This window comes from Gymnogyps californianus, chromosome 12 (genome assembly GCF_018139145.2).
Source record: "Gymnogyps californianus isolate 813 chromosome 12, ASM1813914v2, whole genome shotgun sequence".
Lineage (NCBI taxonomy): Eukaryota > Metazoa > Chordata > Aves > Accipitriformes > Cathartidae > Gymnogyps > Gymnogyps californianus.
Genome location: NC_059482.1, coordinates 17,257,292 through 17,283,657, shown reverse-complemented (window position 1 = coordinate 17,283,657; position 26,366 = coordinate 17,257,292). Strand labels below are relative to the sequence as shown.

General features: G+C 35.0%; 1 long non-coding RNA gene across 2 annotated transcripts in view; it reads left to right on the top strand.

Moving 5' to 3' along the window:
- LOC127021257 (uncharacterized) overlaps window positions 1-26,366 on the top strand; it is a 217,875-nt gene that overhangs the window by 33,828 nt on the left and 157,681 nt on the right. Inside the window, exon 4 of one of the 2 annotated variants that reach the window (XR_007767187.1) lies at window positions 6,054-6,189. The exons of the other annotated variant lie outside the window; for it this stretch is intronic. This is a non-coding gene — a long non-coding RNA (uncharacterized LOC127021257). The remainder of the gene's footprint in view (window positions 1-6,053; window positions 6,190-26,366) is intronic. 2 annotated transcript variants of the gene reach the window in all.

Genomic DNA, 26,366 nt, shown 5'->3' with positions numbered 1-26,366 from the left:
CAGTGAACATTACAGCATTGGAATTCAAGTGTTGAATGCTTTATATAAAATTGTAATGTTTTAAAGAAAATTGTCAAATATTGCGCAAGTTAGGACTGTGCGTTGTGCCCTTTAATGTGAATATGGTTAAGTTTTAATTTTTTTATAGAATATGTTGAACTTGACTGCAAGAGAAGAGAATATAAAAATCTGCTTATGCAAAGGTGAAATCCAAAATAATATATTCGCCTTTGGATGAGGAACTCAAATTTTGAAGAAATAACTGCAAAATGCTTGGCTAGCCTTATCAGATACGGTAATTACATCTTAATTTCTTTTTTTGCTATGGTCATTCCTTTTTAATAAGGAGGGAAATTTTTTTAGCAACAGCTTTGTCTGGCTTCCTTTATTATGTTTCCATCTATTTTTGTTCCTGGATTGCACCTGCTCAGTAGTTATCTAATCTTTCTTAGAAGTTTACACTCTCAAGTAAAAGCTTTGAAGTTTACACTGATTAGTGTTTTATGGCATAAGAGATATGTATAGATCCTTCTTTTGCAGTGTTAAAGCTATTATGCACCTGGTGAAAAGATAGACATTAAAGTGCAGATGACAAACCTTTAAAATATTTACTAGATTAAAGTACTGAATTACTCCCTACTCCTTGTTCAAGGTCCTTAATATTACAAAAAATTCTGCTAGTTTGGGTTTTGAAGACAAGGGCCTTTCATTTGTAGTTGCACGCTGGCAGGCATCAGACCTTTTGCAAAAAGGTAGCAGATAATTATAGAAAACCACTTTTTACCTAGAACTGTATTAAAATATTGCTGATTCTAGTCCTCTACCATAGTATTGCTTTCTACCTTTTTTTAACAATTTATGTGACCATTATTCATCAGATACTCAGGGGTTTTTTGTTGGCAGAAACTGCCAACTGTATTCAACAGACATCTTTGCAAAGTAGACCTGGTGTGATTTTGAATATAAAAAGTCTGTGGAAGGGGGATGCTGTTTAAGCAGTTATTTGCATGCTTATGCACTGAGAAAATATAGAAATATAGGTTACCTGAAAGCAACTGTTTTTTCCTAATGTTTAAAGGCTGCTATATATGTAGATATATTAAAAAAAAAAAAAAAAAGCAAGCATCTCACGAGTACATAAGTTTGATTTTGTTGTGCCTCCCTCTCTGAAAGCTAAGAACAATGAACTGCTTTTGTGGAAAACTGGATATAACATAAATATGAAAAACAAATTTATTATGCATAAAAATTTTAAAAAGCATTAGGAAACTTAATATTTGTTGTCACCAGACTTAGAATATACTGGAGCACAGTAAGTGTGGTATTTCAAAGATATCAGTGCTGACTTTTTGGAACTCAGACTTCTATTACTAGAAGAAGAATGTGAGGGGGAAAGTAGATAAATATTTTCAGGTGCAAAAAAGGTCTTGAATGTATGTGAAATTAAAAGTGTGGAAAAAATTATCTGCGAAATTGGGATTCATTAATCACTAGAATCCATTGGAGAAAGATAAGTAATTTAAATATCAAAACATTCACTATAAAGATTTTTTCCTCTATTTTATTTATATTTTAGGATAAAATTAGGATAAGTTGTATCTTTACCAAAGAAAAGATAACGAAAAGGCTGCAAAGACGCCACAGTTAATACAGAATAACATGCCCTTAGAAAAGCTTGTTGTTAAAAATCAAGTGAATTTAAAAATAGATATGGATCTATATACTACCATTTGATTGGCTACATTAGACTATTATTTATCAAAGTTTAATGATAGGTTGCATGATTAAGTTGCAAATTTAAAAGATGTGCAGATCTTAGAATGCTCCTTTCATTAAGACTGAAACTCAGTAAGCCAGCCCTGACTGTATGGAGCACTTCAGAACCTGTTCTAATTTACATTAAGCTGAATACAGTCCTACAAGCTTCTGCCTGTTCCCGGGACGTATGTTTGCTTCAGAAGTTGAGAGAATTGCACCGATAGTACTCCAGAGGACATTGTGGTTAATTGAGTGCTTTTGGTGGAAGCAGCCTAGATACCACCTTAAGTTCCTTTCTAAATCATTCTGTCTTCATTATACTACTTTTTTTATTCTGTCAGACAGATAATTCTAAAATCACTTTCTTGGGCATCTTCTGAATTAAGAAGAGTTGGTCTGAAAACTGAGCTCTGTGTGATATGGTAGCAATAGCTGGAAATGACAAGAATCTTTTTGTTATTCAACATGGCAACAATGAAGCTCTAGTAAACAGTGAATGAGCAGTACTAATTTTGTTCACTCTAAAAATCCTAGTCCTTTCCATCCCAAATGTAACATTTGAAACTTGTGTCCTTTACCTGCTTTGTTCTGGAGCTGAAGACAGATTGATTATTTTTTAACTTTTTTTTCTTGCACAAGCGTTTTTTCTGCACTTTTTCCGCATATCATTTGAAATGGTTTGATCCGATCACCTCAAATCAGAGCTTTTCTTTTTTTAATCCTAAATTTGAGTGTACCTATACATGCCTTGGAACTGTCAGCACTGTGCAATGATTGTATGGTTATTTTCTATGAATTGTGTAACATCTTATGCAAAATAGTAATAATGTTTTAGAATGATAAAGTAGTCTTTCCTTGTATCCAGAGGCACATTTTGTAACAGAGCATGATCAGTCACTGATGTCTGCAGTCCTAAGTTTTCTTATGCAAGTCCTAGAAGGACAAGAAAAGCCTCTTTAAAAAAACCAAAAAATAAGAAAAAAAAAAAAACCCAACAAAACACCATCACCCCTAAAAAAAACCCCACCAACCAAACAATGAAAAAACCCACCCCCAAAACCCCCACCATGTTTTCACATAATCTGGCAATCTGTGGAGATGAAGTTTTAGGGAAAACATCAAATACTCGGAAAGTGTTACAGTAAAGCCTTTTCATTGGCGTACTGGTCACATAAACTACATGGTAAAGCAAATGAAAATAAATTTGGGATATCAGCAAGAGGAGATTTTTAGCACTGAGGCACTAGATTGGCCAAGAAGGATCGGAATGAAACAGGCGAGTTAGATTTCTTGAGGCTGGGGCTCTCATGGACATAACTCTAATGGAAGAGGAGGATGACTGCCTCATGGAGGGCAGATAGCACAGTGAGAAGCTCAGTAAAAAAGCTAAGAATTAAATGAGTTCGGGAAAGTAGCAAAGGGAAGAGTCAAAGTAAAAGCTAAGATACTGTTCTATGAATGCCAGTTACCATAAGAGTAAGAAGAGATGCAGCAGCTGAAAATCTGCATATTGTTAAGCCAGTGGGTGGTAAAAAGTGAAATAATCACATTGTTCTCCAAAAGATCATAATGGGAAAAAAGGTTGAGGGAAGGGGTTCTTGTGGTGCGAAATGAGAAACCTTTTTGGGTCACTTGAATAAGAGATTTACTCTAGCTATGGGAATTCTGAAATATTTTTGGTACTCCTTTGAATTCATTAGTAAAGATGCCCTTAAATTAAAATGCAATTTTGGGCTTCCTTAACCAAGTCTGAACTGAAGGCCACGAATTTCTGTGGAGTCTTGAAGCCCATCACACTGTGCTCACAGAGTCTAGGTGCACAGACACCAGTTGTCCTTTGTACTTTAGTTGGGATCCCACATACTTAGTTTTCTTTGTTTCTCAAATAGGACTATAAGAACTGTTGCTGCTTTAGTGTCCTGTGCTTTGCTTTAAAAATTGAACATCCATCTCAATGTTTGTGCTATTGTAGAAACAATAAGGAATATCAGTGTGCCTTCTGGAGTAAGCAGAGCAGGGCTCTCTGGAAACACTTGAATAGCATTAATTGCAGTAATAGACTAGAAACTAACATGGAATTGTTGGCTGTTTCCTGTCAATCCTGGAATATCTTTTGGAGGTAAATAAATTTTGTTGCTGAAAGTATTGCTTGATAGTATTGTTATGAATATTTTTGGCAAAACCCAAGGAAACTGTATTACGAGATTAAAAAAAATCTGAAAAAATACTATTGTATATGATAGCTTATGCATTTAAAAGACTCAGTACCTTAGTATATTTTCTTTGAACTATATTACTATTTTGATAATTCATTTAGAATAGAAAGTACTTTATATATCTGATGATTAAGTTCCCATTTACATTTTCTGTAATAGGGGCAGCAGCAATAGATCAGTAGAAATTTTAGATGACACCACTGTTCCATATATTTCAATGCAGAAAGCATTTATGTGGATAGAAATAAAGTGTTTAGGATTCTGTCATGGAAGGCTATGTAAGTTGTCAGCTTCTCAGAACAGCTTGTTTATAACAGTTTTCCTGGTCTTGATTGTCGTCTCTACTGTGGTGCTATGGTAGTTATGGAAGCGGGGTACTGTGTTTTCTATCATAGTTGCTGAAAGTGCTTGAAATAATTAAGCTCAATGGAACCATGTTTTGAAAGCAATTTTGATCAGCTTTGACCCTTGCATGTACATTGTAGCTGGGCAAGTATTTATATTAGTTTATTTGTGATGGCCTACGACTGACAGAAATATGATATTGATGTTAATGGCAGCGTTCATATGCTCACAATAGGAAAACTCCAAATATTTTGCTGAGTTGCAATGGGAGGGAGGGCAGACGTCACAGCTGTGACATCTGCACAACTCGGTGCAAAAAAGTAATTTTTTGCACAAATCTTCAAATTTGCATGAAGAAATATTTTGGCACATTAAAATTGTGCAGGTGTTTTTTAGAAATCACATTGGTTTCTATGTAGATTAACTTTTAAAGGCAATCTGTAACTTGAAAAACATAGTTAACAATAACTAAAATGTACAGTCTCTTTGGATGCAATTTATATATGCATGGTAAAGTGAAAATGGGTGTTTGATCTTCAGTATTAGGAAAGTGGGCTAAAATTAGGATGTAGGTCAGATTTCACTGCAAAGTCTCTCTAAGTTTTAAATAAATCCATACCAGTGAAAATATTTAGTAGGCAAATTAAGATCTAAATGCAATAATTTCTATTTTAAGACCATCTATACAATCTTTGCTTAATAAAGCTAATAAAATTCAAATGTGAAAACATCCAAAATGCCTGGGATTAAATGGAAGAAATTGAGACAGTTCACTGAAATACATGATTCCTGCCTTCTGTCTTGGGGTATTACTATTAAATGTCATTTTATATCTCAATTCCATTTATTCTAACATTAGTGGAGGGAGATTTTCACTGACTTCAGAGCTTTACTGATGCTGAGAATTCCTCCAAATTCCACTATTTTAGGTAAGACTTTCTAAAAAGAAAGTCTAAAAAGAAAAATCCCATAGGTAAACATTCTTAAGTAATGGATTTTCTGTTAGGGTAGAACACCTTTCCCTAAGTATTGACAAATCAGGAGACAAACATGCTTTGAAAAAGAATGTACTGGAGAAAGTTTTGTGTTTTGGAGTGGGGGTGGTTTTGGTTTTGTTTGGGTTTTTTTAATACATAGCTGATAGTGTTCACTGGAAACTGAAGTGAGGTATATTCAGTGTGCTCAAAGACTGCAATTTGATCTAATCAGGGCTTGGACTAAGAACGTAATAAATTGTCAATGCAGGACTTTTGCATTCATTTACACTAATACAGAGTGTCTCATTTCTGAGAAGTAAATCACAGTGGCTTCAATACTTTATTTTCCATCTTGTAAGTAAACTGCAGGATCAACTGGGAGGTTGAATCAATCTGCTATTTATTACCTCGAAATGTGACACCCTATTTTAAGTGCCTTATTCCCTTATGATTTAGACTGAGTAGTGCATTACGTTTAAACAATATAGAAACCAGCTTTACTGTTAGTGGATTTTTCACTTTAGATGTGATGGATTTACATTTGTAGAAAACTTTCAGTGCATCATTATGTTATTACATAAAATGGAGTTTCAAACAGACTGATATAGAGAGAACAAGGAAAGTAATACCAATTACTTTTTTCTGTCATCTAATAAGTATTAATAATTCTATAGAGTTTTTTTTACTAGGGCTTTATTTAAATACACTTGAAAAACATGCTATTGATCAGTTGTTTCATTTTCATTTTTTTGTCTAGAACAATTTGACATTTCTTGGGAAATTGTTTTCCAAGAAAGCTGTGGCTTCTTGCAGAGTATAGGGCACTTCAAGCACTTTCCCCCAACTGGTTCTTTTAATACCACTTTTCTCTATTGATTTATGCAAGTAAAAAGGTAAGATATTTTTTTTTTAATTATTATTGTTTTTCATGGAGGTTATGGGATGAGAACCAACACTTTCCTCCTCTTCCAACATTATATTCTGGGGCCATACAGCACTGTGATATCTAATAATGTTACCTTATGTCATTGACTTTTTTCATTGTATCTTTAAACTGAATTTTCATGTGTTGGCCTACTTTTTAAGATACTGATGGCAACAGATAAGGAACTTATTATGACATTAAAAAGCTTATAGATTTAGTTGAATAAGAGAGTAACACCCATGGTAATGAATGTCTGGAGAATTTTGATGTCTTGGTCACATTGCACATGACTTAGTTGGGATAAAAGTGTCTCTGATTTTTTTTTTTTTATGTCTCTGCTCTGATTTTTCCACTAGCAAATTCTGTTTAAGTTCCATCAGCTCTTGCTTGCAAAATCAGTGTTATATTTTTGAAAATATTAAACTGATCAAATTAAGGAAAGATGTTAAGATTTTCTTATGCAAATGGAAAAGTAACCCATTTTCTCAAGTTAAGACTTTGGACTCCATCAGAAAAACACTTGAACGTATACTTTTTATTTCAGCATGTTAATGTGAAGTTTTAGTGAAGTTTTGTCAAGTCACAATGACTTTTTTTACTATGTACTACTTAAATGGAAAGCATAAAAAAAAATTATTCTTGTAAACTTTAAGAAAGTCCTTATGCATGCACTGTTTGCAGCTGTGATCTTTGATGGCCTTTGTCTTGGAAGAATATCTTATATTTGGAGTAGAAAATTTGACGTAAGGAGGAAATATACCCATACTACTGATTTTTCATGTATTTAGCACTCAAAAAATACCTGCTATATGGGAATAGTGGCAAAGGGCTAACTGTTTTATTCCACAAATGACCACAGCTGATTAAAATTTTAAGCATAGAAGTCAAATGACTACATAAACTATATTCAGGCACACAAAATTGTAAAGATATCTTGAATCATTACCTGATACTTGAATCAGTTTGCTTTGACTAGCTTTTTTCCCCTCCCCGTTTTATTACAGGCATACTGTATGCTCAATAGTAAAGAAAGGGAAAAGCATATGGCCTCCTGTTTGAACTTCTGTAATTAATCCTTCCAAATACTATTTCCTTGGAAAGTTATTTTTAATTTTATTACAGTCTGTTCTTGTATTCTCCCACACAATCACTTGGGCAACATTTGTATCGATGAAAACGACATAAAGCAGCTCTTAACTAAAAGGAGACTGCTGTTTTACACAACATGTAAATGATTAAGTGATAGATTTTTATTACTGTTTGTGTGTAGAGTGCACTACAGCATTTGAGCATTAACCCTCCCCCCCCCAATCTGTGCAGTCCTACAGGGTGTGTTTAGGATTTTTTGTTGTTTAAATTCTTATGGCTTATTTTTTAGAAAGCTTTTTAAAATGTTAGTTATTCCCTTAGAGGTATATTGATATTTCTGTATGTGTTGTGTGGATTCTTGCACTCACGCAAAATAAATTCCTGTACTGTGGAATTGGTGAGAAGCTAAATTAAGATTATAGATATAAATGATGGAGAAATACTGGCAAATGTCGTAAAAGTTGATCATGTTGGTCCCATCCCAGTCAGTAGCTTGTATAAGAAAAAAAGTAAAAGAAAAAAAAAGAGTCTGTCCATTCTTAAAGCTTCCTTTGTTGCTTGCCTACATCCAGAATTACAGATGTGTGCACTAAGCATGGCTCTCTATTTATGGGCAAGATATTGGATGCTGCAACCCTTCAAGGCAACGTAGGGGAGTAACATTGCAAATGAGATGATGTGATGATAGAGAGCAGCAAGGATTATACTTCTGAATATCTTAAAATATTTTCCAGATGTCCATGCAATGCAACCAAGTTGAATTCTATGGTATTTTTCATGTAACAGAGAACATATTAAATAATCTTGATTACAGTTGCCTACAAAGCATGGAATGGCAACAAATTAGTAATTTACCTCACAATGCTTTCTAGATATTTTCTGAGATTGTCTTGAAATGCAAGTTGAGAGGAAATCTTCCCCCAATTTAGTCTTGAAAAGAATTAGTGTTATTCTAAATTTCATGCTTTTGGAAAGCTTATAGTAAAATCCACCCTTTTGAGATATCCCACTGAATGTCTCTTTTGTCTCTTCCCCTCCTCATCCTTATCCATTTCTCATAAGATTAAGTAAGGGAGCTTTCTACAGCTATATTAGCCTGAATGCTGTTGATTTTAAAGGTTGTAATTGGGAGCATAATTTCAGTTAAGAGGTCTACTGGCAAGAAATAAGACTGACTAGAAACAGTGGACATAAAATGTGGTTTTATTCAAATAAACTAAAGAGTGAAAGCAATGTTTAAAAGATATCTTTTAGCAACTTAATTCCTATTCAAGGATCACAGTAAGATCACATTTCCAGAAGTGTGATCAAGGTCTGCCTCTTAGGAATGTCCAGTGGTTGTTTTTGTTCCTTGAAACTGAAATTGCTTCATTGTACCAGAGAGGACAACACAGGCTTGGTTTACATAGGCACAGTTCTCATTAATTCAGGTGGAGTATTAGGTCAGCATCTCTGCAAAACCAGGATTAGATAGTGCCATGTCTGCAAATTCAGTTGCTGTTTTTCTTCAAAGATATGCTTTTCAGTTCTGTCACATATAAACACTAGGTTTAAATGAAGCACTTCTTTATGGCTAAATGAAGTCATGCTTTTGCTGAATAGTAATGCTTTTTCTTAGCCTACATATATGAATTATACACGTGAAATGGAGCTATCTAAATGTCAACTTTAAACTCAGGTGCTTAAATAATATGTTAACATGATTAGTTGATGTATTTTTAAGTAACATTGATTAGATTGTATAATAGTTTTAGGAAATTATATAACTACTTTTTTATAAAATATGCATGTGAACTAGCAAAGAAATTTTTATGTTCCTTAATTATGGAAAAATCATACTTTTAACTTTATTCTAGTTTTGCATCTTGTTTCAAAAGATTGTGATGTCCTTGGAAAACTCTGTTAAATCTTTGCCGTATTAGAAAACTGTACAGCATTTCAAACCAATATTCCATTTATTAAGGATACACAGACATCCCCAATTACCATACTTACTGAGAGCCTTGGTCTTTAATGTCATTCATGTCAAAGCATACAATGTTGTCACAGTCTGTACTCTAACCAGAAGTAGATATCAAGTTAGCTTCTGGAGTTGTCAGGCAATAGTAAGATTTTGTTAATGCTCTAAACTGTCTAAAATGTTTTTGTTTTCATTACATTTTATTAATATTCCTTTAAAATGGGATTCATTATAGCTATAAGTGTTGTAGATTTATGGTAAATTTGCTTGTCAAACAGCAAGCTAGATCTTATTGCCCCAAGTGAGGTGATCTGAAGGGCATGGTGGAGAAATGTTCTGGATCTTATGAATTATCAACTACTTGATGTCTTAGACAAATGAAGCACTGCTAATTTTCTGCACTATTAAATAAGTGGGAGTCTCAAACTTTTAGAGAACGCAAAGTGTAACTGTGGACTTCATTACTGCAGGATGGCTGTGGATGCTAAAACTGTACAAAAACTTAAAAGGCAAATAGATTTGCAGAATAAAAACCACTCCCTCATCAAGGAGCGCTGATGGAATGAAATTGATTTTGAAGATTACTGGGGTTTAAGAAAATGTATCATTTTATACTTTCCAAGAGACAGTCCTCATTGAACGTTTTCTGGTGGTAACTGTTGCAGAAAGGATCAGTCATTTTGTGGGTGGCAGTTTGTATGTAGTAGCTGATTTGTTTGCATGGAAGCAAAAAACAAACAAAATACCTGTGGCTCTTCAGCTTGTATAGGGTCAGTGTTTTTGAGTTACCTGCTTGTCTTTCAGTGAAACAAAAGTATGTACATAATGCTAAGAAACACTTTTCTAGTTTTAGCATTCCCTTTGTGTTTGAAGTGCAGATGGGTAAATATTCTTCAACTCCGAGGCCTGACCTCAAAACTGTAGTTTAATAACTAACTATAGCTTTAGTAAATTCCATCATAGTGATCTCTCTAGCCTGCTGTTTCACAGAAGTAAATCTTGTGTTTCTTTAGTATCTGTCCTTCAGGATAACTTTGTCATTGCTCTCCATGACACTTCTGTTTCTTGAAAAGGCTTTTTCTTTTCTCTTTTCTTGTGCTTGGATTCAGTTTGACTCGCACCTAATTTTCACACTGCAAGAGTAAGAAAGAGATAATCTTCATACATTAGTTACCTTCTGTGACTTGTAGTTTGCTAGAGAAATTAGATGAAGGGAAATACGGCTTTTAGATTCAGATCTTGAGAAAATGTGTGCCCCATTCCTAACTTTCACTAGGAATATTTTTATCTAACAGCGGGAATAGAAGACAGCACTGCATAACTTTTCATGCATTCATGTTTTGCTTCTGCTCTCACAAGTTTAATCTGCCTACAAAATAGATGATGAATCTGGCTCTAGTTACAAGCAGTGGCAGGCTTTACCTTTAGCAGGTGAGTCATTACAACATAACATTCCACTTTAATGCTGTTATGCAAAACCTTTTTTGATATTTTCTTATGATGTATGGATTGTGCAGAATTTATGAAAGAAGCAATTAAGTGGGTGGTACCTGTGAATCAGGATTATATTTAAAAGTATGCTTATTTACTGGAGTAGTACTATAATTATTTTGAGTGCTCCTGCTGCTAAGACCTTAACATATAGATAGAAGATAGTTCTTTTACCCTTTAATAGTTCTTTGCCCTTTCTTTCTGCTAGTAAACTCTTTCTTCCCATTATAAGCTAGCATGAGTAAAAAGCTGAATTCAGCTGACTCTTGTAGCCTGAGACAATGTTGCAGGATGACTCTTCCTTACCCCTCTTAATATTGATTCTTTAATATGCTTAGGTTAAAGTGAACTGATTATAGGAAGCGGATGGGTGCTCATTGGTGAGATATTTTAGTAGTAAAACAGCTTCAGTGGCTTGTGAGCTAACAACCTTACGGGAGATAAGACATAGGTATATATTGAATGCAAAAACGTAATCCTGTATTAAAGCTTTCTGGATTCTTGAGAGTGTGGGTTGTTTTTTGTTGTTTTGCTTTTAAAATACTTCCTCCAGCCCGCCTAATACAGTTTGTGTTCTTCTGTATTGGAAGACTGTTTTCTGTAAATTGTGGGTTGTACTATGCCATCTTGAAATGAGCTGTCAGCTGTATGATGTAGAAACTTATTGTCATTCAGGGAATAGTGCTTAACTTCGTCAATAAAAATGACCATCATTGTTTGAAGAGCACAATATATTTCTTAATCATTTATTCTAAAATCTTTAGTTATAATCTGTAGCTCTAGTATGCAGTGCAGTTGCACAATTTGCATTATAAAGTAAAACATTCTAGTTAAAATAAGATTTGCTCATAAATGATTCATTTGGCAGTTATTAAATCACATTCTAACTCCCACCTGCCGTAAAGAGTTTATCAGAGTACTTTAATGGCATGGCAAACAGCTGGCTGTCTATTAGCCATTTAAAGTTGGAAAGCCACTGGCCAGTTTACTATGTTAGATTTGTTCTTTACAGGGAGTTATTTTACAAGCTGGATGGTGTTGGAAGGCATTTTGTTTTTAGTTTATGAATACTTTATTTCTATGGTAAAGGAAGGATAAACGAGGCTTGCATACCAGGAAAAGTTTTAGTACCACATAACTAGATGAAGTGGCAGTTAGATGGCCAAAGGCCACTTCAGAATTAATGTGCCATTTGCTCCTGCTGTAAATGAAATCCAAATCTGCTTGCCCTTCCAAAGCTAAGAAAATGAGCTTTTTACCTGGGAGTTCAGCATAGAATGGGAAGATGACTCTGAAGCAGTCAGATGTGAATTCCCTCAGAACTATGCTTTGTCCTCCCTTAGTCTGGTGCATATGGTGCATAGTCATGTCTGCACTACCACTGTGTCTCTTTTTTTTTTTTTTTTTTTTTAAATGTATGTCTGAGTACAAACTGAATGTCAACAACAATTTTGAGAAGTATGTGAAGCATGTGCACTAGTGTCTCTGTATAGTGCATGTAGATGTCTGGTGATAAGACAACAGTATCTTTGCCGCTGAAATAAAGAGGAAAGTAATTGTCCTAAAAAGTAGTTGGTAGCTGAATAATGCAATATATTTTGGTTTAGGAGTTGTTCCTTGCCTGGATAAAAGACAGACAGGAGTGCATAATCTGAACGTTGGTTCCAGTCAGTACCAGTGTTGATCATATGGTTAAACACAGCAAAGATGTAGAGTATTTCAGAAGACTTCAGCTCTTGATTGGCTTGTAATTGGATGTTTTTTCTCTTTGTGCATGTTTTTGTTATGGGAATGCCATAAAATTGGTGGGTATGTGTGCCACCAAGGCAGCCCGAAGAGCCCTGGGATTGTAAAGGTACTGGTTGTAGCTTTGCAAATGTTTAGGAAATGGAGTTTACCTCAGTGTAGTTTGCAGGTAATTTGTATTGGTCTGGAGTTCAGAATATTCTATAAATAAGAGATCTAGTTTATATATTAATTTAATTCCTCAGATAGTATCTGCACATGTGATTTGCATTGCTGGTACACTGGGCCCAGGCAGAGTCCCTAAAGAAATTGCTAGGGCTCTGCAGGGATGCAGTGTGCTATCTGTAGAGATCTAGATTAAAAAGTAGATTCCAAACAGACTGAAGAAAACACGTGCTTGATGAAGTTGAAATAGTTCATAGATAATACAGATTTTGAAGTGTTATAGAAATACAGACATTTATGTTTGCATTCCTGGGACAATTCTTCAGTGCTACTCTGAACTGAGAATTTTTCAGAGCAACAGGAGGGCTGTGTATGACCAACTCTTAACTTTTCTTCCTTGATGAAATTCTTTGATATCGGGAAGAATGTATTCCTGCTTCTCTCTGTCCCTGTATACAGATACTGTGCTTCATTTCATTCTGGATTATTTTGACTTTTTTTGTGCTCAGACAAGTTTTTTTTTAGTCTTTTTGCCTTTTGGGTTCGCTGTTTTACTTTTTGTTATATTCTTGAGGGGAACTTGATCTGAATTCTGTAATACTGTTTATATAAGCATGCAGTCAAAACAGTATGCCAGTATGTCAGGGGTGTGGCTTTTAAGTATATGTTAGGTAATAAATAGCATGAATATAATAAACAATTTGAGATACTGTCTTTTTAATAATGATCCTTTCCAGATATAATCCTTAGATAAGTTTCACACTTCCATGACTTGACCACTGATAAGATAATAAGGAGAATTACTCTCAAAGGGCCTACCAATGTCACTTAAATCAGTCACTTGTTTTTAGCATAAGCTCTGTGGAAACAGAAGCAGAAGGACTCTTACATAAGACTCATTGCTAAACATGGTATTTAGTTATACATGAGACACATTCAGGGAAAATCTCAGGTGACAAAGGGAGGTGCTTCAGAGCATTAATCCCAGTATAGTAACATGCCATATACTGACAAATATATCCAAGCTTAAGTAATTAAATCTTTTTTTGAAGACACACTGTGATAAGGAGTAAGTGTCCTGAGCAGATTAAATTTCTTTTTCCTCTCACATAGTACAGTTCAGCAGTGATCATTTGGAAGCCAGTCTCTCCTTTCCTCCTTCTGCTGCTTTTTCTTTTAAGACCACTGGGGATTGCTTGAACATTTATAGTGCCCTGGGTATAAAAAATAGACACTATGTTCTCTGGTCTCTTTAATACAAATTTAGCACCTCCCGTTATTTGTGTGCCACATTATCACCATTATTTAATCTTGTTATCTTGTTTTCCTTTCAGTACATCCAGCTTCTTCAGAATGACAGTCTAAATATACCTTTATTTAAAACAATAGTATCCTGTCCCTTATATCCAAAATCTTTGGTTCAAAGAAATTATCACTGAAACTGTTGAATGCCTCTGTCTCACCAGTGGAATAATTCCATCAATATTTGTATTTAAAAGGGTACTGAGACTAGCTTAAAAATCAGGAACTTCTGCTTCATTCCATCCAATTCATTTTGGTTTACTCTTGTATAAGTCAAAAGATCAAGCCCAGAGCAGTATTAGTGCAGCTCTGACGTTTTGCGTCTAGCTGTGTTCATGCATTTATTACAGGACAGACTTTCAGTTGAGCTGAACAGCCTCTGGAGAATTCTTGTTGCATTGACTGTGTGAGAAAGAGAGTTAGCTATGGGGGTTTGGTTGGGGTTTTTTTTTTTGTTTGTTTTTTTCCCCCCCTACTTCTGTGTAATGGCGGCTTCTCCTCTGCCTGAAAAAGTAGTTGCTTCCATTTTTAAGAGGTGCTTAAGGGCAAAACTCTGCATCTGATCACACATACACATTTGTGTTCGATTTAGTGTTTCTTGCTTTCTACATCCTGCATTAGACAGGTGAAGGAATACTGAAAGGCAGCAATTCTGTATTGCTAAAAGAAATCTGATTTTTAACATAATCATTGATGTCTGTATGGAGAAACAGTCAATAGTTAAGATACCATCACTTTTTTAAAGATTGTGAAATGATTGCTGGAAGCATTGGTGTTTAAATATTCTTAAATGTGTTCTTTTCTCTTACTTGTGTTCTCTCTCTTACTTGTCCTTACAAGTAAATGGGAAACCAGTGTTTTAGCACAAGCCTCTGCTTAACCTGCAAGCTGAAATGTAAATTTAATGAAGAGCTGAAAATGGGGGACTGTTTTCCCTTTTAAGTGGTGTAAGGTATCCTACCAATTGCACCTGCTTAAACTGCTTCTTTTCAAGGTGGACACCAGGTGAAGTGGAGTACAGTCTAAATTTGGGGGGGGGGGGCAGGCAGGGGAAGTGTTGCAAAATGTGGGTAATAGGCTTTTTATGAAGGTGCATAACCTGGTTCATAAGGTTTTCAAGCTTTTTTATTTCTGTCAGATGAATAAATGTTAAAACTGCTATGTGATACAAGTAACATAACACTTGTCATTATTCCCAACTGTTTGGCTAGGTTAGCTCTAGACAAAACTGAAAGAGGAAAAAAGGCTTTAATTTATGCACTGAAGGTCATGCTTCTTTTAGACCTTGCATGTATGATGCTGTCTAATATATTACTAATGGACATACCTATGAATTAAATTCTACTTACACTTGTATTGGGGTTTTTTTGTGTGAAAAATGTAATTTTAGCATGTTGTTTCTATAGCTTTCCCAGAATGAGACAAATACTGGAGATTGTGGAGTCTCCCTCCCTGGAGATATTCAAAAGCAGTCTAGACATAGTCCTGGGCAACCAGCTCTGCATAGTCCTGCTTGAGCCAGGTTAATTGGACCAGATGACCTCCAGAGGTCCCTTCCAAACTCAGCCATTCTGTGATTCTGTCATTTACCTTGAAAGTTAGTTAGATGGAGCTAGAGTATACAACTATAAGCTGCTGTATATAGGTACATAGCTGTTTACAGTATAGCTTTATTGTTCGTGTGCACTGGGGGGAAGTAGTGTTCAGTGTCATAAAGACCATCATAAAGAACAACATAAAAGGCAGTACTGCAGTTGATCCTCAATACAATTGAATGATTTGATACTGCTGTGAGTTTCTCCTACTGAGAAATAGGAGAAAATATCACAGATGAAGACATTGATTTTTAAAGATGGAATGGCATGATAAGAGCTGTTACAGGTAAGAGATCAAAAAAAGCCCCAGTTGAAGATGTTCCACTGGATGCATGAAACTGTTTTTCTTCAGTTTTAATAGCATGGAACCTAGATCGTCAAAGAAGATCTCAATCCAAACTAAAAGTAATGTATTTTCATGTCTTGAAACAGGATGTTAGACAGGGCCTATTTTAAAAACAAGCCCACAACAATTCTGGTATGTGTAATGCTATTTTCACACGCATACTTTTTTTTCCTTTCTTCCCCTAGCTAAGATCTCGTGTCTCCTAATAATTTCCCATGAGGTAGTCAAACAACAGATTTCATCCAAAATCGTAGCTAGCACAAACAATTTCACAGTTTGAAACAAGTACATTACTAGTGTGGAACAGAAAAATAAAATGTCTAATTGAATTAATGTAGGCACTGTGTCAATGATACAGCCATTGTGATTAATGAAGATTAACTTCCTTCAGAATGAATATTCTATGTAATGGCCTACTCTTGTCAAAGATGAAAAATATCAATGAATTCAGATTTAGTAGAGTAATATACAGTCTGAGTAAAGTACTTGAAAGTGCAAATTACCATTTGTTATTTGTATTTTAGCTACTTGGGTTAGGTTGTACCTTTAAATGCCCTTCTGCATAGGCTGCTGTAACTGTGCTTCTAGGTATGCAAGACTGAATTAAGCTACTACTCAAATTATTCCATTGTAATTGAGGGAAATGACTGATGAAATGGGAGGGATGCTGGCTTCATCTCTTCCTGTTTGTGAACCCAAATGTATGCCCCTTGTCAGAAAACTCTGCTTGCTTTTGGGAAGGCAGCCAACAGTGAGTTCCTTTGGTAAAAAGAGCTATTCTACCACTATGGACTGATTTCAAAGTGTATTATCAGTTAGGCTGAGATGTTGAGAAAGGAGTGAGAAGACTGATTTATGTTTTGTGTAACATAAATGATAGGAAATGGACATAAGTTATTTGCATCAGTTTATTGTGCTATAAAGGTATTTGAGCAAATGTTCCTATCAAATACATATTTGTGCCAAGTAAAAAGCAGCAAATGTTTATAAACAAGAGCTTTGTAAACATTTTATCTTTTTTTTTTTTAGTTTTTCATTGTAGTTTATCATATAATTATATAGTAACAAAATTATTCCGTAAGGGTCTTACAAACTTTTTGAGTCAATGATGTTAACCTTTAATTAAGAAAACCCAACAGATTATTAGATTAAGTAGAAAATACTAAACATTTATCATATATATTTATAATTCCTTTCATAAACATTTTGAGATTGAAGAGACAGTCATGCTACCCAAGTTGGTACTTAAATGATACCTTTTTTATTTATCTTTTATCACTATTAATAGCTGTAAAAGGAAGAATATGTCTAATAAAATGACTCACTTCCCATTCTTGCACAACAGTACTCTATAGTTTCACAACAAAAATCAGTCAACATACTACTGAGTTTGACTTATTACGTTAAAGAAATCATGAGCATGTTAAGAAGCTTAAAGATTTAGAATCTGTGTCTTGAGATCCTTTGTTTTCCATCTAAGATTTTGTAATCAAATGTGAAGCTGCTATCTGCAGCTAACTAGATTTAGATAGCTAGTTGCTGAAGAGCCATTAAAGGAAAACAACTTTGGTATTAATTTTAACTTTCTGGGTTTGCGAAAGGTGATGAAGCAGTACCTGTTCTTCCCGCTAGTTTCAGCAAGAATAAGCAATTATCCTGTTCTGCATTAAGAATATTATTAAATCCATTGATCCTCTTAGCGATTCAATAATCTGGATAATCATTTTAAATTTAATCTTCCATGTCATAAAGAGATGTCCAGGCTTTCCACGTAATATCAGTATACAAGTTTTTCTTTGATATACTGACATAAGATGCAAAGGGAGATGGATGTTGATCTTGCAAAACCAAAAGGATTATTTTGCAGAAAAAAAAATCACCTTGGAAAATGATTAGGACTTGCTGCTGGGTATTTGTAGGACTCTTTTCCCTTCCCCTCATCCCCCTACGTACCGTTCAAAAAAAAAACTTTGAAACTTAAAATACAAAGAAAACAGTCAACAACAACAAAAGCCCCTGCTATGCTATACATTACCATATGCAGTTTTAGTTGTGGAGCTGAAATGAAGAACTGCTTATCTTTCCCTAAATACTTCATTGTTATTATATGATTTTTTTTTTTAAAGGTGCGATTAGGAAATATTTTTTTAAAATATTCAATTTGTATTTAATGGATGAAATTACTTCCATCTAAAATATGCTTTTTTGTTTGTATCTTTAGCTGAAAGAAATACCCAGAATGCTCCTACTGTATCTTCTAGCCTATAGATTGTCCAGTTTGAATAAATTCATTAATTATACATCATCTCTTTTATTATTATTTCTTATTCATAGCAGTTTCCATTGCTGTTCTATGATACCAGAAATTATAAATGTTTGAAAAATGCTGGGGGAAAAAAATCTAACAAGGATTACAATATGATAAATTCTCTTGTCGTAGTTAATATTGTGTACATTAGGTATACATACATGGATGAAATTGCTCTGTATGAATTTATGTCTCTGTGTTGGGAAATCTAGGCTTATTTTGCACATCAAACAGTATGTACTGACAGGGTTAAAAAGATGTTGAGGTTCCTAATCCTGTTTTATTGCTTGTTAAGAGTTAACATGATTAGCTCAGGATTTTCCGTAAGGATTCAGTGGTGAAGGAGCTATTTTATTTATAGAACATTAGAAAATAATGTCCCACTTCTGCTAGGAAAAGGCCTAGGAGTAGAACAAAAGCAGTATTGTGAGACAAAGTATTGGGAAAATTGTAAGAGACTAAAATTTATGCTGATACATGTACAGAAATTATACATACTGGACCAGATTCAGACTATGGGTCCAGTTCTCATGTGCTGCTCTCAAGTGTGAAGGGGCTGCATCAGCATGGAGGTAAGGGCAGGTTAAGAATAAAAGTGTTGACTCTCTCCAGAAGTCCTAGAGCACAGGGTGTACTCAGAGTAGGCTGTTCTGAGACAAGGCATAGGAGCAAAGCCGTTGGCAGCGGGAAAGGCTCACTGAATTCAACGGTATAGGAATTCAGTACACTGTTACTGAATTATATTAAAAAAATATTTGGTTAGGAAGCTCATCAATTAAAATTGTAAAGAACTGAAAAAAGTTATAAAACCAGCATTGAAAGCTGCTTGGTTCTTTTATCTGTACTTGAAACATGGGTATGAAAGGAGAATCTTCTCTCCTATGCTTCAGGTCTTCAGTACCACAACTGAATGTGGGTTGGATTGTTTTCCTCCAAGAACCTATTGCACGTGCTGCTGGAAAAGAGCTTTGATTTTTGGAATTCTCTTCTCATGTTGATCGGAGAGAGTATCTCCTTTTCAGAACATCAGAATGCCCATTGACTTTCCCATGGCCTCATTCTTGAGACATGGTGTGTAGTTTGTTTTGTGCAAATCTCGCTTTCGACTGTTTGCTTCACAAGCTGTGCTTGTCTTTTTCAAAGTATGTCTTTTTTATTAAAAAGATAAAAAGCTTAGATGAGATAGTGATTATTTCATATGTAATTAGAGGAGGGATGAAATGCCTGTGCTTTTATCTTGAAAAAATTTGGCAGATAAATTTTGGTTTTTCAGCTCTTCTGCAGATGCAACAAAATCCAGAGCTCAGTTAAGAGTTCATGTTACCTTATGGAGAAAATATCTTGCCTTCTTTCTCTGATAAGTTAACTGGGAATAGATTTTGTTGTGTGAACACCTTAGCCTTCAGAGGGTTGCTTTATTTTTAATCCAAATCCAGGAATATGTTGTTGATATGGAAAACGTTATCCAAATTAAAAAATACAGACATCAAAATTTCAGTTTATTTCTAATTAAGTTGTGGATGAAGTAAAGAATAATACCATGAAAACGTTTGGAAGGCTAGAAAAGAATGTTCACAGTTTCAGAATGGGGGAGGGAGGGGGAGTGGAAAGAAAGAAAGAAGTGAAAGTAAGTGAAGTTACCTCAAAAAAGGCAAAAGTCCTTTTTGTACTAATTGTGTTTGGGTATTGAGGAGATGGAATTTTGTGATTCTCTGTTGACTTCCACTATTAGGTGAAAGGGAGCCAGGGATTTTTTTTTAATAGAGACTCTCCTGTAAAGAAAGAGGGAAACAATAGCTAGCTGTCACAACAAGCTGATATATACCTTTGATCAGCCAAATGAATGTTGCAGGCATTTCTTATAGAAAGGAGATTGCTTATCGATCTATATCAAAATATGCATGCTAATCCCAGGCAGCAGAGAGTATTTTCAAGTGGAGTTAATAATCTGATTGCTGTCCTGTCTGGTGCAATTCACTGAACTCGGAGCTCTAATCAGTCTGGGGTCTTGCAGTCAAATGTATTTTGCTGTTTAAATTTGGATTTGTGACATTGATTGAGGAGTCCTTGTAAAGGTGTTGACAAATCAAATTGTTTGTTCCAGTAGTGTTTTGCTAGAGATCAAGTCCAAAGTAATAAGCAGTGAACTTGTTCATTACTAGTAGGGTGAAAGGAATGATAAAATTCACCTGCATCATTATCACAGACACAGTAGCAATAAAAGATATGTTTTGAGTGAAGAAAATGTACTATATTTGTGGTTAAATGTGATGAAAACTAAAATACAACACTGTAGTTCAAGAGTTACTTAATAATAGCTTGGAGAAAAATAATTTTTTTTATAACAGCTTTACAAAACGAGGAGAAGAGATAAGAAAGAAGCAAATTTAAAACACTTTTTTTTGTTTGGGATTTAAATGAGTTTCTCGGATTAAAAAATGTTAATGAAAATATACAGTTTACAGTGCAAGTGTTTGAATCAGTCTTATTCATGTACTGTAGCTGTGGCTATTCTCCATGCATGTTAATTTTGGTTTAGTTAATATACTGAGATATGTACACTGCGATTTGTACAGTGTTCATTCAAAATGTAAGATTTTTGCACAATATTCCTTGAAAAAGGATTTTGGAACAAAGGATAACAAACTTGTCCTTTTTGCTAAGTCTTTAAGTGAGATTGTCAAATAATATATCATTCATTTAATTTATATAGTATTAATTGTGCTTTGTTGTTTGATTATTTTCTTCAACAGTTTCTGCAAGAAACATGTTTGCCTAAAATATTATTCCTATGGCTATTAGATTTTCTTATACCTTCTAAAAACTGGAATTCGCTTGAAAGAAGGGAAACCATTTAAGTTTCACACCTTCCATGTGTATGTGGCAAATACCTGATCAGTTTGGTTACTTTGATTCTTATTTTTGAGTAATGTGAATTAAGTTTACAAGTGACTCTTCCATGTTGTTCTATGTTGAGTATCACACAGGTGAATCTAGTCAGCACAATAAAATTATTGTTCGTGAACTTAAGCATCAGAACTCATGGGTATGAGAATAGCTTCACGTTTTCTGTATTCGTCCCAACCAATTGTAGTATCTCATGCACGGAAACTGAGTTTGTGTCTTCCTGCTTAGGTCTTGACAAAAAGAATATCCAACCAACCATTCTTCTGGCAGTGGTAAAGCACTGTTGTCTCTGAAACATGTCCTTTTTGTCTCCTCTTAGACCTTTTGTCTGAGCAGGATTTAAGGTGTTTGGTCAAGTAATCAAATCTGGAGCAATCCAAAAACGGAGCTGGAGTAATAGTTCTCACTGCATTCAATTGGATGGCCTCTGTCTGCAAATCCTGGCATGTGTGCACTTAGCTATCCATTGTACACATCCTTGGATGCCCTAGACTTGCTATGCGTTTGTGGTTTACTTGTGTGGAGCATGTCTCTATTGTAATGTGTTACAAGTAACATGTATGATGTGCAACAGCCTTACTAGAATTACACATTTCTTTCTAGTACAGCCTAGGCAAAAGAATAGTAACGTTTTTTTCAGTGAAACAAAATATTTATAAAGCTTAGGGAAATGGTTAATTTTACGAAAGGAGAAGGGGAAAAAAGGTAGATTTTGCAAGGAAAAAATGTGAAAGTGTTTTATTTTTTTTTTAAATGGCTTTTTAAGTTTTTATCTTTGACACTAGAATAAAACATAGTCATATAAACATTAAAGTAACTCACTAAAACTTGCTAAAAAACCCTGATGGGAGTGTTTTGTTTCATGTCATATCATCAACATAAAAATTTTTCTTAATTCTTATTTTAAAAGAAATTTTGGAACTAGAGTTGTTCAGAAAATTTCCTTTGGCAGCAGGTTTGGAGTGTTGAGACTTAACCATGTTCTATGACGGGGAAAAAAAGTCAAAAAAAATTTTTTTAGTTGGGTTTATATACACTAAAATAAAAACTAACGTTTTGAGAAGCAAAGGATTTGTGCTTTAGAGATGGTGGAAGCCAAGCTCAAGGTGTGCTTTTCTAGAGCAAAAGTCTCTGTTACAGAATCGAATTGAAAAGGATTTAAACATTGCTCACCTCTGACCAGCTTCTTGGTGTGTCAGTCTGTCTCTCCCATGAACCTCTTTAGCTAACCGTATTGTCAAAATATCTGCTGAATATTCATGCTCTGATAAAAAAAAAAAAAAATTTACTGTGTTTCAGCTTATTTTAACTAAATCGTTTCATCCACATGTTTTGTTAGCTGTCCAGTAGGCCATCTGCTGACAGTGTCTTGTAATATCAAGTCACAAAAATAGACTGGCTTAAGAAATGAGTGTTCTTGGGAACTCTCATGGTGTCTGAGTAATCATAGGATCATCCAGGTTGGAAGGGACCTCCAGGGTCTCTATTCCAACTTCCTGCTCAAAGGAGGGTCAGCTACAAGATCAGGCCAGGTTACTCTGGGCTTTGTCCTGTGACTCTTAACTTGCAAGGATGGAGACTGCACACCCCCTCTAGGCAATGTCCTCATGGGAACAATGTTTTCCTTATATTCAGTCATAACCACCCCTGTTTCAATGCATGTTAGCTGTCTCTTGCTCTTCCACCACATGTGCTGGCTAAGTGCCTGGCTTGTAATCTCGGCAACCTCCAGTGTCAGACTTGGATGTAAATTCATGTCAGTGTCAGGTAGGTTATTTGCAGCTTGGAAGCAGGCTGTGTAAGCAGGGGTATATCATGGGACTGGCAACAGGGTTGTTTGGGGGTTTTTTTGGGGGGGTGGGGGGTGGTGTATAACCAGAATCCCCAGGTGAGGGGGAGCCAGGGAGGCATGGTGGGCTGTGGTTATAAAAGAACACTGGCACCTGGCTTGCCTGTCCCCCTTGCTAGGTCAGGAAGATTGGCCATCCCAATCCCAGAGGCTATCCAAGTTCTCAATTGCCTCTTTTTTTTCTGTGAAAACAGTGTCCTAGGAATGAAATACTTTAAAAATTTTTTTTTTTCCTGCTCCAAAACAAAAGATTGTGATAGAAAATGGCGTGGCAAACAGCAAAAATACAAATTACCGGAGGTAGTCATGGATTCTTTTTCTTGCATTTTCTAATCCTTCCAGTAATTGGGCTTTGAGTCCTCTTTATATTTGGGGTTTCCTCCTACTGTGTATTGATTTAATGACTAGCCAAATGTTATTAAACATTTTTCCTTTTGGAATATGATTATGTTCTCAGTTTGATAGACTGACCTTTTTCTTTTTTCCTCTTGACATGCATGTAATTCATCCCATCAAACATATTTCTTCTGATGTTTCACTATTCTTTCTGTTGCCCTATTTAATTTCAGTGTCTAGGGCCCCCTTCTGTTTCAGAGAAAGGCAGTGAAATGCCTAAGACTGTGCAGTCTGAAAGCATTTTTTTCTTTATAGTGGTAACTTTTTTCCTTTGTAGCCAAAGTGTTTCTCTTTTCTTACGAGAAGCTCTCCTAGATTCAGTGACATGGATAACTTTGCTTTCTTTTTGTATCCTCAAGTAGTCCCTCACTCTCCCACCCACATACCCCTTGGGGTTTTTTTGCAGGAGTTTTGTGTCTGAGAACCATGCCACATCCCACACAATCCTTTATGAAAAAGAAAAAATGTAAACTATATAAACCTTCCAGAACATATTTCAAAACCACAGCAGCCATCTGGTTTTCCAGAAGGCCTGCTGTTCTTTTCATGTTTGGAGGAATAGTTTGATAACAAACTTGTCTAATAAATATAGAGCTGAAAGACAACAAATAAGTGTTTGCTGTCTCCTGACATTTTTGATGTTTTCTTAATTTATAACATTAAAAACTGTTAAAACAGATGGGGCTTAATATATTCTCCTGTACAAACACATGGCTTAAGTTGTGTACAATATCAGCGTGTTGGATTATGCATACTCTATCAGATTTCACTTCATCCGTTTATTCTGAGTTTCTCTACAAGAACAATGTTTAACTCCTAGCAAGCATTTTTTGTAAAGGTAATCTGTTAACCGTCATAAACAAAGCTGAATTTGCACGTAGTATAGTGTAATCATTAATCATCTGTGTAAACATTGTTTTATGATTGAATTAATGCTAGAAGGTAACTTTGGTCAAGTTGCAAATATTTATTTCATCATATTTTGTATTAACTGGATTGTAGGAACTTCTCTTTAAGCCCAGCATTGCCTGATCTGATTAAATGCTCAGCTGAAATTTATCTTGCAATGAACAATAGTGTATCAGTTTGAAAGCCCATATCCATCACTAGGGAGCAGGAAGATGTTAAAGGATGTGGCTAGTTCACAAAACTAATTTGGTGCAAATTCTATATGTGCCTGTGCACCTTACCATTCTCCTCAACTTCGACTTATTGAATGCATAGTTTTCCTAACAGCTCACAAAATGTTGGAATGAGGAGAGTCATTGTTTATTAGTCTGAGTGAAGGCTGCTGTCAGAGATAAAGGGAAAAGAGTAGACGTTATGAAATCAAATTCAAACAAATAATCTATCCAGTCATTAAGATAACAACATTCACCTATGTTTTTATGGAAAGTTCCACCCATATAATACTGTGGCTCATAATGTTGGAGACCTATTAAGAAATTTAATGATTCTAAGCGAATTTTGACATCAGCAGTGGAACACAAGAAAAGGTGTCTATGCGCCCCTCCTGCACTTCATGTTAAAACATGGGGTAGATGCTCTCCTAACTTGAAAATATCAGCATGTAGTCATACCGTAGCTTATTTTATTTTTGCATAGGAAAAAAAGACTAAAATCACTGAATCTTGAATTTACCCCATTTTTTAATTTTGCGATGGTAGAGCATTTTAAATGACTGCTACTTTCCAGAAAGTGATCTGTTAAGTTCTGTAAATATGAAAGAGGTTTTCCTACTTGGGGGTGAGAGGGGCCACTCCTATGGTGCTGAAAATTCTGGCTCTGATCCAGCAAGATGCTTAAACCACCTGCTTAACTGTTTGTATGTTTAATGTTAATGAAGTACTGAACAAGTTTGTGATCAGAGCAGTCAGCATCTATTGAAATCATCAGAAGGTTTGTGTAGTCTAAAATAACAATTAATCTAGTCTGATTTTTCAGAAAGATGTGTTCTGGATCAACTTTGCAAAAATTGGGACTATATAAAATGGCTGTTTTCAGCCTGATTTATTTTGCTTAAAAATGAGGTTTTCAAACAATTTGCTATCTTAATTTTAGCAGTTTGACTCTTTTGTATGCTAACAAAAAGAAATATGCAAATGAGCTACCACTTTGCTTTCTAGCAAAATATATTTCTGTGCAAACACTTGACTTTATAACGTACTTCACAGTTCTTTCTTGTAATTAGATGTTAAATCTGCATTTCACTTTGACTTAATTGTTGGATTGTGTGAGGCTGTTTATACTTGCATTTCCATTTAATCTACCTCTCTGTCCACCTAGATATTCACTTACTGTACATTACACTTGCTTAGTTTGGTTTACTTTACAGTAAGAAAAGTGTGTGTGTATATATATAAAAACGTCGACCTTTTTCCAGTATCCTTAAAAATCTGTAAGTACAGATATTATTTTGTTACTTAGATGATGATTAAAGAATGGTAAGTAAGAATTTTGCCTATATAGCCTAAAGAATCAGAGTTTGTGGAACTTCTATTATTCCTGATCTCAAGTTGGTTCAGTGAATTAACTTTGAATGCACCAAAATGCCTCTCAGAAGGAGAATACCCAGGATTGTACTTGTAACTTTCTTTTCTAAACTATTTTGGTTTTATTTAAAGCTTCTGTGGAAGGCTTGATTTAAGGAAAGTGCTTAAATATGTGTTACTAAATCTTAGCTATAAAACAATTCCAAAAGAACTGTGCTTTATGGGTATGTAGATGGCTTTTTTTGGACCAAAATTGTATCAAGATTGTTCAGTCACACAGTAGACACCTCATGTAGTTAACCATGCCTGTCAGGAGTGTTTGAGAGCTTGGGATTAGCACTGACATAATCTCTGCCACAGGGTTTCTGACTCTGGGAGGTTGGAGAGGGACTTTTCATCTCACATTTATTGTGCCTAAGTATTTTGCTCAATTGTGACTATAGTATGATGGACAGAACTGAAATCTGTGAAGTGAAAGGTGCCTAATTTTTGAAAGTAA